Source organism: Cryptomeria japonica, chromosome 6, assembly GCF_030272615.1.
Source record: "Cryptomeria japonica chromosome 6, Sugi_1.0, whole genome shotgun sequence".
NCBI classification, from domain to species: domain Eukaryota; kingdom Viridiplantae; phylum Streptophyta; class Pinopsida; order Cupressales; family Cupressaceae; genus Cryptomeria; species Cryptomeria japonica.
This window is the reverse complement of record NC_081410.1, coordinates 272,617,733-272,633,343: the sequence shown is the minus strand read 5'-3', so window position 1 is coordinate 272,633,343 and position 15,611 is coordinate 272,617,733.

Genomic DNA, 15,611 nt, shown 5'->3' with positions numbered 1-15,611 from the left:
GAAGTGTTTGTTGGATATCTGCTAGGGTATTTATTTCTCACAAGACATGTTATTGCAAGTTTTGATTGATTGATTTTCGATTTTTAGTTCTTTTCCAAAAGCTTTTTCGATGTTTTTGGATTATGTAGGTAGATTTTTGAATGTTTTTGATTAATTTTTTTAGGATCGTATTTGGATGTTTTTGGTTGATCTTTTCAGAATTGTATTTGAATGTTTTTGGTATTTTAATTTTTTTCATTGTTTTTGGTATATTTTTTCAGGACATTATACGGATGTTTTTGGTTGATTTTGAGGTTTTCAATGTTGTTTTTGGACTTTTTCAGGACTTTATCTGATTTTTTGGATTTTTTCAGGACTTTATCTGATTTTTTGGATTTTGAGTTTTTCACTGTTTTTGTTTTTTTGAGTTTTTCATTGTTTTTGGATTTTTTTAGGACTTTATCTAATTTTTAGGATTTTTTGGGGACTTTATTTGATTTTTTGGATTTTTTGCAGTTATGCCCCCAGTGTGCAGACCCGTATGACATGATGATCTATAGAATGTGTGTGGAGATAGAAATTTTTGACATGACCTACATGAATGCAACATGCAGGATGAAGACGCCTTTCCTATTCAAACAAGGTTAACTGTGTTTGTTTTTGCATTTGTAATACATCAATAGAAACAAAGGTGCAAAACATTTCATAGATAAGTGGTCAATCGATCTTTAAAGTCCTTCAGAACATTTATCTAAACACACTTAGTGACTAGGATTTACAAATGGAGATGCAGAAAACTTCCCCACTGGTTCTTGAAACTTTGATCTTCTTTTGCCCATGTGTGTGCAGATGAGTTAATTCCTACTCTTGTGTTCACTAAAGATCCTTAGCATCCTATATGACTAGCTACATGGTTTATTCTAACTTCAAAAGCATCCCGAATACAGCCTCATTGCCAGCAAGCCTTGAGAGCTCTGATGAGGTTATAGACTATAATTTCTCAAATATTGTTCCATTGCCAGTAGGCGTTCATAGCCCTGATGGAGTTACTTGCATGTTCCCATAGTCAAGCTTTTTATCGTATTTGTATACATGATATTTCAGTTATATATCATTGCTCTTTTTGCCTTTAGATGGATATTTGGCATAGCTCTTTTTATTTTTATCTTCTTACCTTGACTTGTAAGTAATGAAACCTACTTGGGTGTGACAATTATAGCGGCACTGAAGTAGAATTTTAGATTTTTCACTAGTCATATGATCAACTAGGTGTCTAGAATGAATTAGAGATCTTGTTAAGGTGTAAGATATAGCAATTGATAGATTTTGGGTTACCAAGTCTCAAATAGTGAAATCACTACCCAACCATAAGTAAAACGTTGTCGCAGGGTAATGTTGAGAATGAATGACTTTAGAACCCCAAAGATTCATGTCTGAATATCTAAGAAAGGCGATGACCCTTGTTTTCTTTTAAGGATGCAAAACGAATGATAAACTCGAACAGTTGCCTTGTTTTATTTGATGCTTCTATGTGAGAATGCAAAACTTTAAGAATGCAGTTCATTTGAAAGATAAACTATATGTAATGCAGTGTTTTAAATGATATGATATGCAATGCGGAAAGTAAAACCTAAACTACACAGCCCTTAGGTGTAATACCGCTTAAGATGCATGTTGTTCATAGGGTCAGAGATTGGATTTCCCTCCAAGGTAGCCAAATGATAGGCACCATTGCCTATGACCCTTGTTATAATGAAAGGACCTAGCCAATTAGGTTCAAATTTCCCTGGCCTTTCTCGTTCTACTAAGTTCCTTTGATTCTCTTTAAGTACTAGATCCTCCACTTGAAAGGTTCATGGGCAGACCCTTTTATTATAGCTCCGCCTTAGTCTATTTTGATATCCTTGTAAATGATTGAATGTTGTTTGTCATTTTTCATCAAGGGTTTCTAGTTCTTGCAACCTCGCTACCCTGTAGTCTTCTTCTGATATAATGTTCTATAAGGATACTCTTAGAGATGATATTTCTATTTCAATGGGGAGTATCGCTTCTATACCATAGACCAAGGAATATGGTGTTGCTTTTGTAGGGGTGTACACTCCTATTCTGTAAGCCCAGAGAGCGAGATTTAGCTGGAGATGCCAGTCCCATCCTGTGTTAGTGACTACTTTCTTAAGAATTTTCAATATTGTTTTATTTGTAGCCTCTGCTTATCCATTACTTTGTGGATAATATGGCATGGAAAATCTCTGTTGTATGTGAAATTTGTCACACAATTCTTTCACTTCCTGGTTTTTAAATGGACGCTCGTTATCTATAACAAAGCACATTGGAACTCTGTATCTACATATAATGTAGTTGAGCATAAATTTTGATATCTACTTTCCCATAGTGTATGTTAAAGGAATTGCCTCAACCCATTTTGTAAAGTATTCAGTGGCTGTCAAGATAAACTTGTGCCCACTGGATGAAGTAGGGTTGATTCTACCTACGAGATCTAATTCCCATTGTGAAAATGGCCACGATGATGTGATGGGTTGAAGATCTTGTGCTAGTGCATGAATAAGGTCTCCATGCATTTGGCATTGTTTACACTTCTTTACATATTTGTAAGAATCTTTTTCCATGGTTGGCCAGTAATACCCGGTTCTCAGTAGTTTCTTTGACAATGGCGGACTGCTTTGGTGAGCCCCACAAATTCCATCATGGACTTCTTTTAAAGAAAGGTGTGCTTCATTCTCATCTAGACATCGGAGAAGAGTTCCATTGAAACCCTTTCTATATAGAGTATCATCTATGATGGTGTATCTAGATGCTTGATGAATAAAGGTCCTCTTTTGATTTCTGGACAGATCTAGTGACATGTATTGGGTATTCAAATATGTATATATTTCATTGTACCAAGGGGATTTTGGTCCCACAATTGCACATACATAGTCTGATAAGGGGGTCTCATATGCAGGTAGCATTAACTATTCTATGATAAACTCAAACTAAGTTTCATTAGCAGGCATATTCAGAAGAGACCCTATTGTTGCCATTGCATCTGCTGCCTTGTTTTGTATTCTAGAGATTTGTTCGAAGGTGATTTTGCTAAAGTGCTCCTTGTAATCTTCAACCAACTTCTTATAAGGCATGAGTTTGTCATCCTTCATATTGTAATCATCATTAACCTGGCTCACAATCAATTGTGAATCACCATAGACCTATAATTCTTGTATTTTCCATTGCATAGCTGTACAAAGTCTTATGAGGAGAGCTTCATATTCTACCATATTGTTGGTGCATGGGAAATTGATCCTAAATGACTTAGGTATAACATCCCCTTGAGGAGTAATGAAGACAATACCTGCTCCAGATCCGTGATTTGTAAATGATCCATTAAAGTATAACTTCCACATTATTGAGGTAGTTAGTGTAAACACAGATTCATCTGGAAAGTCTATCAGCAATGGGTGATTGTCTTGTATAGGAGCCTCTACTAATTGATCTACTATGATTTGTCCTTTGATAACTTTTTTGTCTATGTATTCTATAGCAAACTCACTCAAGATCAAGACCCACTTAGCCAATCGTTCAGTCAATGTTGCTCTACTCAATAGGTATTTGAGTGGGTCAAACCATGCAATGAGTTGTACCTTATGACTCAACATGTAGTGTCTGAGCTTTTGGGATGCAAAGATTACTGCTAAGCAAGCTCTCTCTATGGGTTTGTAATTAAGCTCATAGCCGATTAGAGTCCTACTTATATAATAAATGGCTCTTTCTTTTCCATTTTTGTCATGCTATGCCAATAGAGCTCCTAGAGCTAAGTTTGTTGCTGATATATACAACAATAGAGGTTGTCCTGAAATAGGGGATATTAACACTGGTGTGTTCAAAAGATACTCTTTTAGAGCTTGGAAAGCTTCCTGGCATTGTTCTGTCCATTTAAAACTAACTCCTTTCCTGAGTAAATGCTAGAATGGGTGGCACTTATCTGCCAATTGTGCTATGAATCTTCTTATGGATTGCAATCTCCCTTGTAACCCTCTAAGTTGTTTAAGTGTTGATGGAGGTTGCATATCAATGATTGCTTTGACCTTGGTAGGGTCTATTTCAATTCCTTTGTTTGATACTATAAACCCTAATAGTTTACCTGCTGTTATGCCAAACACACATTTCTTTGGGTTTAATCTAACATTATATTGCTCCAACCGATCAAATATCTATGTAAGAACTACAAGGTGACCTTCTCTGGTTTGTGATTTAGCCAATATGTCATCCACACAATCTTCCATTATGTTATGGATCATGTCATGAAATAATGTTGTCATGGCTCTCTGGTATGTTGTGCTAGCATTTTTAAGACCAAATGGCATCACATTCCAGCAGTACGTTCCCCATGGGCATGTAAAGGCCATTTTATGTTGATCTTTTGGTGCAATTTTAATCTGGTTGTATCCTAAAAAACCATCCATTAAGGATAACATCTCATTTCCAGTTGTTAGGTCAACTATCATGTCGATATTAGGTAGCAGGAAGTCATCCTTAGGGAAAGCTTTATTTAGATCTTGAAAATTGGTACAGATTCTAATGCCTCCCATGGGCTTAGTCATAGGTACCAGGTTTGATATCCATTTCGCATAGTCAATAGGTCTAATAAAACCTACTTCCAGCAACTTTTGTAATTCTTTTTTAACCAGTAATGCGATACTTGGATGCATTTTTCTCAATTTTTGCTTGTAAGGTTTAACTCCTGGTGTCAATGGTAAATGATGCAACACTAATTCAGAATCTAAGCCCGACATGTCTGAATAGGACCAAGCAAAGTTGATAAGTCATTGTTTGAAAAAATGGATGAATCTATCTTTTTCTTCTTTGCTCAATGATTTTGCCAGATGGATGTTATGTACAACTTCCCATTCTGCTATGTTTACTTCTTCTGTTTCCTCTGTAAGTAATGTTGAACTTTCTCTTTCCATAGGAAGATTACCCAAATCACTTTTGTTATTATGGGTAGTTTGATTGTTATCTTCTGTTTGAGAAGAACTTTCTTCTCCAAAGTATGTCATTCTATTTAGGTCTATAGAAAACCCTACTTTATGATCACCTTGCAGTAATCCTTCTCTGACTCCTAGAAATTCTGAAATTGCTTCATCATTTTCAAACCAATCTAGTGTTGGTTTTCCTTCTTGCCCCCAATCAATCAAGTGTGAATGTACTAGGGGTAAATCATTATTCTCTTCTGTAGTAGAGTTTGATAACATGAAGACTTGATTGTTTGATATCACACTTTCTGGTGGGGTAGAATCATGGAGTGATATGAATTCATAGTCATGAGAATCTATCTCACTGTCAATATATGTTTCATCATATGGGCTATCATCACTTATTTCTTCTTGTTCCTATCCTTGATTCTGTTGTAGATTGACTGGTCTTCTTTGTACATTAGTTACTCTTCTTAAGCCAGGTATAAGCCTTTGCAATCTTTCCTCATCTGTTTCGTTAGGTTGAACCTAAGTTTCTTCTCGTGGTAGAAGTAGTGACAATAACCATGGGTGGGATTCAGGTGGTGGGGGTAATCCTGCATCTGTTGCCACATTAGCTTGTACTGTTGTGTCAATAACTGCATCATTTTGTAACTCTGCAGTAGGTTCTTGCAAGAGTTGTCTCATGTCTTCCCCATCTGATTCTGTGCTAGGTGATGTAGGTATCTGATTGCCTGCTTGAGATGAAGATGGAAGAGCCTGTGTGGACAAATTCCTTTGTGATATGTAATCTGATGGTTTTCTTGGTTGATTTAGTATATCAAGGGTACGTTGTCTGGCTTGTGTGATATGTTGTACATGCTTGTATCCCAATCCTTGATTTCCTGGATTATCATTAGGAACAACAAGTTCTAGTCTTCCTTGTTTTTGTAACCCCAAGCCTGTGGTACCATCATATCCATGTCTTTGAAGTAATTTGAATCCATTGCCGTACTGATCTATATGTATTCTAGGTGTTGTCATATGATCTTCTTCTCTATATATCCAATGGTTAACATCTTCATTCAAGGATTCTTCCTCTAAGTCTCCCCATCTAATGACAGAGCATGAGTCTGAGTATCTGACAATTTCTTTTCCTTTGTCTTTCTTTTGTACTGTAGTATGAGGTTTCCCAAAGGACTTAGGAGAAAGAGATAATTGTTTCCCATTTGAAGTGTTTGCAATAGAGTACTCTCCACAACCCATATCTTTTATTTGTAAGGAGGATGTCGTAGGAATATCTTTTTGTGTTTCTGTGATCTTTAATGTTTCCAACTATGTAGTGAGAGGTGCAGCCTAATTGATAGGTACCTCATTATCTACACTATCTTTTAGATAATTACAATGTTGGAATAGATTTGGATCACCCTTTATGGTAATTTCGATACCATTGTATGGGAATTTGACACACTGATGAAATGTGGATGGTACTGCTTGCATGGTGTGGATCCATGGGTGGCCCAATAACATGTTATATCCCAGCTCTCTATCTAAGACTTGAAAAGTGACCTCTGTCGTTATTGGTCCTACTTGTACAGGTAATGTTACAATGCCTTTAGATGGACGTTCTTCATCATCATATGCCTTGATGCTTATCCTTTTGGAGGAATCAATGTGAAGTTCAAAATATCCTAATGCTTCGACTAGCTTTAATGTACAAATGTTCAGACCGGCTCCCCCATCTATAAGTACTCTTCTGATCCTTTTCTTATGAATGTAAGCTTCCAGATGTAGTGGGTCATTATGAAGCATTTTATCACTAGGAAAATCTTGCTCTGTAAATGCAATATGTGTACCTTGTGTCAGATTTCCTACCATAGACTGGAAGGCACGTTCATCTATACCTTTGTCTACTACTGAATCTTGGAGTGCTTTGTCCATTATAGCTCTATGATTGGGTGAAATATGTAGTAGTTCGAATAAGGATATTTGTGCCAGAGTTTTCTTAAGCTGGTCAACTATATTGTAAGTCCCTACTATTGGTGGATGATTTTGTGGTATCCCTTGTAAGGTTACCTTTGACCTTCGAGTAATGACTACACAATCTCTATCTCTGGGAGTAATTGTGATTGTAGTAATTGTATCATTGGTATCATAAGGTTTTTTATCTAGATTTATATTAAATCCTTCTTCATAATCCTAATGTGTATGTTTGACATTCATAATATGTTCAATGAGTCCATCTTCAAACCAATCTGAGTGAGATGGTTGATCCTACCCCTAGTCTTGGAGACAAAGATTTGTATCCTCATCGTACTTTGGTCCTTCAGATATCATGAAAATTTGGTTGTCATCTTTATGAGTGTCTTGATATTGGTCTTCCCGATCAAATGTTTCTTGTGAATCTTTGTTTGTCGTATCTCTTGAACTAATGGGATGAATAGTGTAGTCATATGAGACTTTCGTGTAGTTAGCCATGTTGACTTGGGTAACTGATGTGGTTGCTTTTCCCTTGTCATGCTTAACAAATGGATCCTTAAAAATCATATGATTTGTGTTTACTGAGGTCTTATCTATATCAATTGTGATGTCCCCTTGGTCTATCATATCTTGGACCAAGTTTTTTAGTTTGTAGCAACTTGCCATTTTGTGGCCTTTAGTCCTATGATAATCATAGAAATCATTATCATTCCACCATGTAGGTTTGAACGGACCTGGTTCATATACTCTTACCTCAGGTAGAGTGATCATGTTTGTCTGTATTAACTTTTTGAGCACCGATTCAATAGGTTCTCCTAAAGGTGTGTAATTTCTTCTTGGAGTGTTTACCTTGGGGTATCTTGTGTTCATATTTTGCGTAGCATTTACATTGGTGTTATTCCTAGTATGTGGATTTGTTGACTGACTCGTTCCAAATGATAAAATGGGTTGGGTTCTGTTTATAGTTCTAGCATCTACAACACCATCATTGGTCACATTTTTTTTTTTTGACCAAAACTTAGATTTGTCACTATTGTTTGTGTTGCCATACTTAATAAGACCTTGTTCTATCAAGCCCTTCTCACATTTGAGAGTTTTTTCTGTGATTTGTTTGAATGTGGTAAGGCATTGCATTTGTATTGGATACTTAATCTTTGGAATCAAGTTTTCTATAAACATATCCACTTGCTCTATTTCTGGGATAACTGTCTTGCATCTTCTGTAGAGATCCCTCCATCGTTGTATGAAGGATGCAAATGTTTCATTCTCGTATTTCTTAGCTGCACATAAATCCATCAAAGTATCTAGGGTGTCAATGTTGTGCAAGAAGTTTGCAATAAATTGTTCAGCTAATTCTCCCCATGACATGATGGTTGGTGGTAGATGTGAAAACCACTCTAAAGCTAGACCTCCCAGACTTTTAGGGAATAGTCTCATTAGATAAGTATCTTTCGAGGCAACTTCTATACATGCCATGAAAAATTCTCTGATATGATCTCTAGGATCACCCTTTCCTTGATATCTATCAAATTTGGGTGTTTCAAACTATTGTGGGAAAGGTGGCATGTATACTGTGTGATCAAATGGATAAGAAAGTAAGTCCTGCATTGTGTAGCTCTTTTTATCAGTACCAGTTTGCATGGTCGTCATCTGTTATTGCAAACTTTATATTTGTTGTGTCAAAATATCAGTTGATGTCAAAGGTATACCTTGTGTTTTTGTATGTCCCACAAAAGGATTCATGGTTGCATAACTAGGAGGTTGTTGGAATGTACCAAGATTATAACTTTGTGTGTTGTGTGTTCCCATAGGTACTATAAAATAGGTGATATGTGAACCCATGTTTGGTTGACTTGTACCTATTGTATTGGTAGTACCTGGGTTTGGATTTTGATAACCATATGTGGATCCCATAGAATAGGAAATTGGAGGTTGGTTTACACTTGTCACTTGCGTTTGAATAGGTGTTGAGATACTTGACATTATCAGTAGGCTCTATGATGGTATACTAGCATTGATCACTGAAGATGCCACGCTTTTTTGAAAGTTTGCACTTGTGTTGACATTTGTTGGAAGAGGTACGTTTTGAGGAAGACTAGAGGTTGTTGCTTGTATTTGTGTCAAGGGTAATATTTGATTATTATCTTGACCTAAAGTTCTTCCTGGTGGTAAAATCTTTGTGACATCAAAATCCTCAGGTAATTTTGCCCCATTTTGTATTAACATTGAAAGATACTTGTCCCTATCACTATGTATAAGTGCATCTAGGATCATGAGGACATGCGAGTCTTGCTGTGCAGACTCAATTTCTTCCTTTGTCAGATGTTGTTGTAATTCGTTTATGGTGGACATTGTCTATGTACCTAAGTGTTGACCTGTTGACATGTCCATGTTCCAAGTAGGGTTTATAGACTGTGTGTTGTACGGGTCCATTATTCCTTTTTCTTTCTGGGACCTTGTGATGGGCATCTAAAAATGTCTTATATGATGATGGTTTTATGCAAGATGATGAACTAACACTAGAAAGTAGACGTAAATATGAGGTATGCAATACTATACTAGACTCTATTGAGGATTTTGATGTGAGACCTTTTTAGCCTTTCTAGCTTTCTCTAATGCAAGTCTTTCCATTTGTTAACGAAGTTGTTCAGCCTCAATCTCTCTATCAATCTTACGGGCAATCCTAGACTCAATATCTATCTTGTATATAACTCCCATATACTGGGGTGCACTTTTTCTTAAATCCCGAGCTAAGTTAGCTATACCATCAATGATTTCTCATTGACCATCGTTTGGAACTAGATTAGGTTGCTTGAAGGGGAGAAAGCCATCACTTGGGAGACCCATGAAGGCACATGCTATGGACTTATAAATGATAATGGACTTAGACGTATATGAGGTCTAGGTGTAGACATATATGAGGACAATAATGCAAAAAACTTAGGGCGATAATGAGGACGTAGAGATGGGACTATGCAAAAGACTTAGGACGATAATGAGGACGTAACATGGGACTATGCAAAAAGACTTAGGATGATAATGAGGATGTAAAATGGGAATATGCAAAAGACTTAGGACAATAATGAGGATGTAAAATGGGACTATGCAAAAGACTTAGGATGATAATGAGGATGTAAAATGGGACTATGCAAAAGACTTAGGATGATAATGAGGACGTAAAATGGGACTATGCCTAAGATCACATGTAAGGACATTTTGAGAATCAGTTTCAAAATGGACTTTTTTTTTGGTAACTTCACGTGTAAGACAATGTTTTGTAGTTTTCCAAATCTGAGAACAATGGTTGGCAGGTATGTATAGCTGACTGACTCAATTTTCATACAATCTCAAAAAATTCAGAGATACGTAGGATAGGGCCTGAAATAGCCCAAGGGACTGACTCAGTACTAGTCTATCACAACGATACATAAAAAAGCATGGAAAATAGTCTTAGGCTGGATATTGGACACCATTCAGTGAGGCCCCCACAACAAAATACCAAAACAAGATGGACAGATAGAGAGTCTGGCAGCACTGGCTCCACTCCACAGCACATACTTCTTGGGCATGCCAGTCTCTCTTACCCTGAAGATCCGAAGATCTTATCACTAAGGGATTTATATCTCATAATGTAAGGTACATGAGGGGTATCTATGGGGTATGATCCGCACTCCCAAAACCACTGAACATAGGATTTTTGGCAACTAATTTGGTTCTTAGTATTAGGTTTCGAGGGATCCCAATCCAACGATAGATTCTCAGAGCAAGCCACTTAAGGCTTTAGTTGAGCTTATCGGTGCAGGGAAGGCCCCCATATACATCAAATTCACTCAACACTCTAGCTGCCTGACCAGTAAATTTATATAGTGGCTCAAAAAACCTTCTCGAGAGTACGCTGAGAGAGATGATATCCCTAACACATCCCAATTTGAAGTACCTCTATGGGGTGATGAAATCCCCAGTCAAACATACCCCTCACTATGTAGAATAAAATAAAATTTGGATGTCATTGTCACCTTCCTTCTTTCTCCCTTAGGCCTGATGGCGGGTAGAAAGTCAGTTAGTGCAATAGTAGGTCTACCCTAGACACAATGAAAAGTTCTTTTCCCTTAAGAAAATGAAAAATGATTTAATCTAATGCAGCCTGATTCGCATTCTTTTTATAGCCCAAATTTAGGTGTTAGATCCGCATGTGCATGTCAATTTTAAACACCAAATCCAAGAATGAAGGCATACATGTCAATTTTAACCATTTGTTTGAATTTTAAGCACCAAAAACCAAGTGTGAGATACACGCATGTTAGTTTTAGCCCATGTTCATTTTAAGCACCAACAACAAAGTGTGAGATTATCCATGCATGCCAATTTTAACTGTTGTTGATTTTAAGCACTAAAAATTGAAGTGTGAGATTTATCCATGCATGTCAATTTTAATTTTTGTTGATTTTAAGCACTAAAAATTGAAGTGTGAGATTTATCCATGCATGTCAATTTTAACTGTTGTTGATTTTAAGCACTAAAAATTGAAGTGTGAGATTTATCCATGCATGTCAATTTTAACTGTTGTGAGATGTGCATGCAAAATTACTAATCTAATCCTCTCTATGAATCCACCACAAGCTGTAAACAGAAGATTAGTAGTAAAATAAACCAACAGAAAATAGAAACTGAAAACTTGATAGAGGCGATTGCGTAATACTACCTAAGTGATTGCGTGATACTTACTGAGCGAATGCATGAATCTGACAGAGCGAATGTGTAAATCTGATAGAGCAAATGCATGACTTTATCTACTTAATTGCGTATCAGTAACAGGTCGATTATGTGATAGAATACAGATGACAACAAAAATTAGAAAAAGAAAAACAAGAAAACTAAACCCGATCAGGAACCTGCGAAACCAATTGTGAAGCCCTAGCCAAATCCCTCATCATCCATTCAATATTGATTAGATCATATTTAACTGTATAAGAAAGAACTAGGGTATTATATTTGTCTAAGGCCAATTGTTCTTCTGAATCCTGTATCAATTTTTCTGCTTGGAGAAATTTTTGATATCGTTTAGCTTCCCTCCTTTGTTGCTTCGTCTTTCTCGCACCTGAAATTTTAAACTAAACTTTTCTTGCCATAAACTGTGTTAATCAAATCCTAAAATAGAAAAGTAATTTTGATCCCTGATTAACCAAATTTAAGATAGAATTATACAGAATTAATAACAGATAGAAGAAAAAAAAATAAAATTAACCTTGTAGATGCGTGACCCAGAAAGGGCTATTGCGTGATGAGGACAGGGCGATTGCATGACTCTGTCTAGATGAATGCGTGATTCTGTCTGGACGAATGCATGACCTCGAAGGGTCAAATGCATGATTCTATCTATGTGATTGTGTGATGAAGTAAGTTCTATTGTGTGATGGAAAATCTTTTCTCAAAATTCATGCAACCTGCAAAAAAATAAAAAATCCACACAATCTGCAAAAATCACACAGAACACAGAAAAAGGTTAAATTGTTGTTAGTTCATGTCGGGTTCACCAAAATGTAAGGCGTGATAGAATTCATCTTAAAGCTATCAATTAGAAACATCAGGGAAATCATGAATCCCTGTCTAATTAACAAACCTAACAAACTAGACAATGAAATAATGCAATCATCAAGCAAAACAGGAATTAAGAATGAAATCAATTCAAATAAAACTCCCTATTCCCAAGATGTGCATATTGCTTCCATTGCTCTTCTTCTCTTTGTGGTATGATGGCTCTCAGATATTGCGCTGGTAACCTGCAAGTGACACAAAGATTCGAAGTTCGTGATTTAGAGTAAAGATTGAGGAGAATGGATGCTCATTTTATAGAAAATTGGAGAAGATTGATTGAAAGGTGGAACAGAATGATCAAGAGGTGTGAACTGAGGTGAGCTCAAATGCAAGTTGATAGATGAACTGCTGATTGTAGGAGTGAAACTCAATAGATTGAATAGATTAACTGAGTCAACTGATTGATGAAAGAGTTAACTGAAGGAAGAAAAAGAATGATTGGAGGAAATAAAGAGGATGACACAGAGAACTAAATTTTAGAAAAAGCTAACTGAAAGATGAAAATAGAAGTTGGAGAGATAAATGATTTAATTAATTAATTGATTGAATTAATTAATTTTAGCATGTGCTTGCATTTAGATTTAGATTTTCAATTTAATCTTTGCATGAGATATTATTCAAATAATTGAATTTATTAATTCAATTTAGCATTTGAATATATTTAGAACTTAACTTTGATTTTCAATTTGGTTTTTGAAATCATGCACATGTGATGAATTTGGAAGAAATTAGAAGAATATGAAATTAAATGAAATTAGAATTTGGGGATTTGGAAATGGAAGAATTAATTAGCTAATTAAATAATTTAAAGAAATTATTTAATTATTTAGAAATGGAATTTCATTAAATAATAAAGACTATTTAATTTAAAGGATTAAATTATAATTAATTAAATAATAAATATTTAATTAATATTTAGAAGAGAGTTAATGATTAGATGATTAGAGATAGAAATTGAGAATTAATTTATTTAAATAATAAAAATTATTTAAATTGGGAAATTAATCAAAATTAATTAGCTAATTAAATAATTTAAAGAAACTATTTAATTATTTAGAAATTGAATTTAATTAAATAATAAAGATTATTTAAATTAAGGGAAATAAATCACAATTAATTAAATAATAAATATTTAATTAATATTTAGAAGAGGGTTGAATGATTAGATGATTAGAGATAGAAATTGAAAATTAATTTATTTAAATAATACAGATTATTTAAATTGCGGAATTAATCATAATTAATTAAATAATAAATATTTAATTAATATTTAGAAAATGATTAAAATGATTAAATGATGATAGAATAGGAAATAGAAATTGAGAATTAATTTATTTAAATAATAAAGATTATTTAAATTAGGGAATTAACCATAATTAATTAAATAATAAATATTTAATTAATATTAGAAAATGATTAAAATGATTAAATGATGATAGAAATAGAAATAGAATAATTAGAAAGATTATGAGGAAATATGAAATTAGAAGAATATGATTAATTAACTTAATTAAATAATTAAAGAATTATTTAAGTAATTAGACGAATAATTAGTACATGATCAATGAGACATTTTTAGGTGTCTACAGGGCATCATATTTCTAAAGAAAGAATTAAGGTTGATCTAAAGAAGGTGGAAGTTATCCAACTAATTGAAACCCCAAAGACTCAAACAAAAGTCAATTTTTTTCTGGGTCATGCAGGGTATTATAGAAGATTCATTGAAGGGTTTACTAAAATTGTTGTACCATTATTTACATTTCTTAAAAAGGATGTAGATTTTTTATGGACATCTGATCGTCAAAAATATTTTGAAGCTATTAAACATGTCCTAACTACTTCCCCTATTAAAGAACCTATTTGGGGAGAACCATTCCACATTCATGTAGATACTTCCAACTTAGTTGTTGGAGCAATTTTGGGACAAAAAGATGAAAATGGAGTAATGCATGCCATTTATTATGTCGAAAAGAATTTGAATCCCATGGAGAGGAACTACACAATAACTCATAAATAACTTTTATCTGTAGTATATGCAATTAATAAATCCAGACATTATATTACCATTTATAAAGTGTTTGTCCACATTGACCATGCAACCATTTGGTATTTAATGAACAAAGCTATTGTAAGTGGCCGAATAATAAGATGGTTGTTTCTTTTGCAAGAATTTGATATTACCATTGTGGATAAACTTGGTAAAGATAATGTTGTTATTGAGTTTCTCTTGAGAATGATTTTCCAGAGTAATAAAGAACTAGTGGACGACACATTTCTAGATGAACACTTGTTTGCAATATATATCCAGTCTCCATGGTTTGCTAACATTGCCAATTATCTTGTTACAAGGAAGTGTCTGAATCATTTTACCTCTAAGAAAAGGAAACAACTTATTTGTGAGAGTTCTAGATTTAAGTGGATTGATGGTCTTTTATTTAAAATGTGTCCTGGTCATATTCTTCATAAGTGTGTACAAGAGGTTGATGTCCATGACATTATAAATGCATGTCATATTGAACCTGAAGGAGGACATTATTCTGTGGTCAGAACATTTCACAAAATCTTGGGAGTAGGATACTTTTGGCCTTCTATGACCAAAGATGTTTCATTTTATGTGAAACATTGTGATGAATACCAACACATGAGGAGACCTACACCAACAATAGAGATGCTGCTACAATCCCAGATAGCTCTTGAGCTATTTGAAAAATGAGGAATTGATTTTGTGGGACTTGTGGATATGCCTTAACAATTGTTGGGAAAATGGTGTCTCAACCTTGCATTTACATGAGGTTACTATTTATAGTAAGTTTTTATTTGAGCATGAAATGATGCAAAATTTTATTGAAAGCTTTAGATTGGCTAGATAAGTATGTTGGTAAATTTTTCATCCCAAGATCATAACAAGTTTTAAAGATATTAAAATTTCCATTTTTAAGGGTGCAATGAAAGGTTTGAATTTAATTTTGAGTAATTAAACCCTCTAAAACACCCTAAAAAGTGGTCTTAATTAACATGGTAGGTTACGGGGTGATAGAGCACTTCCTGAGATTTCTAGTGCATCAAATGGTTCGTCAATCAGACACCCGGTTCACAAGTTATAGCCTT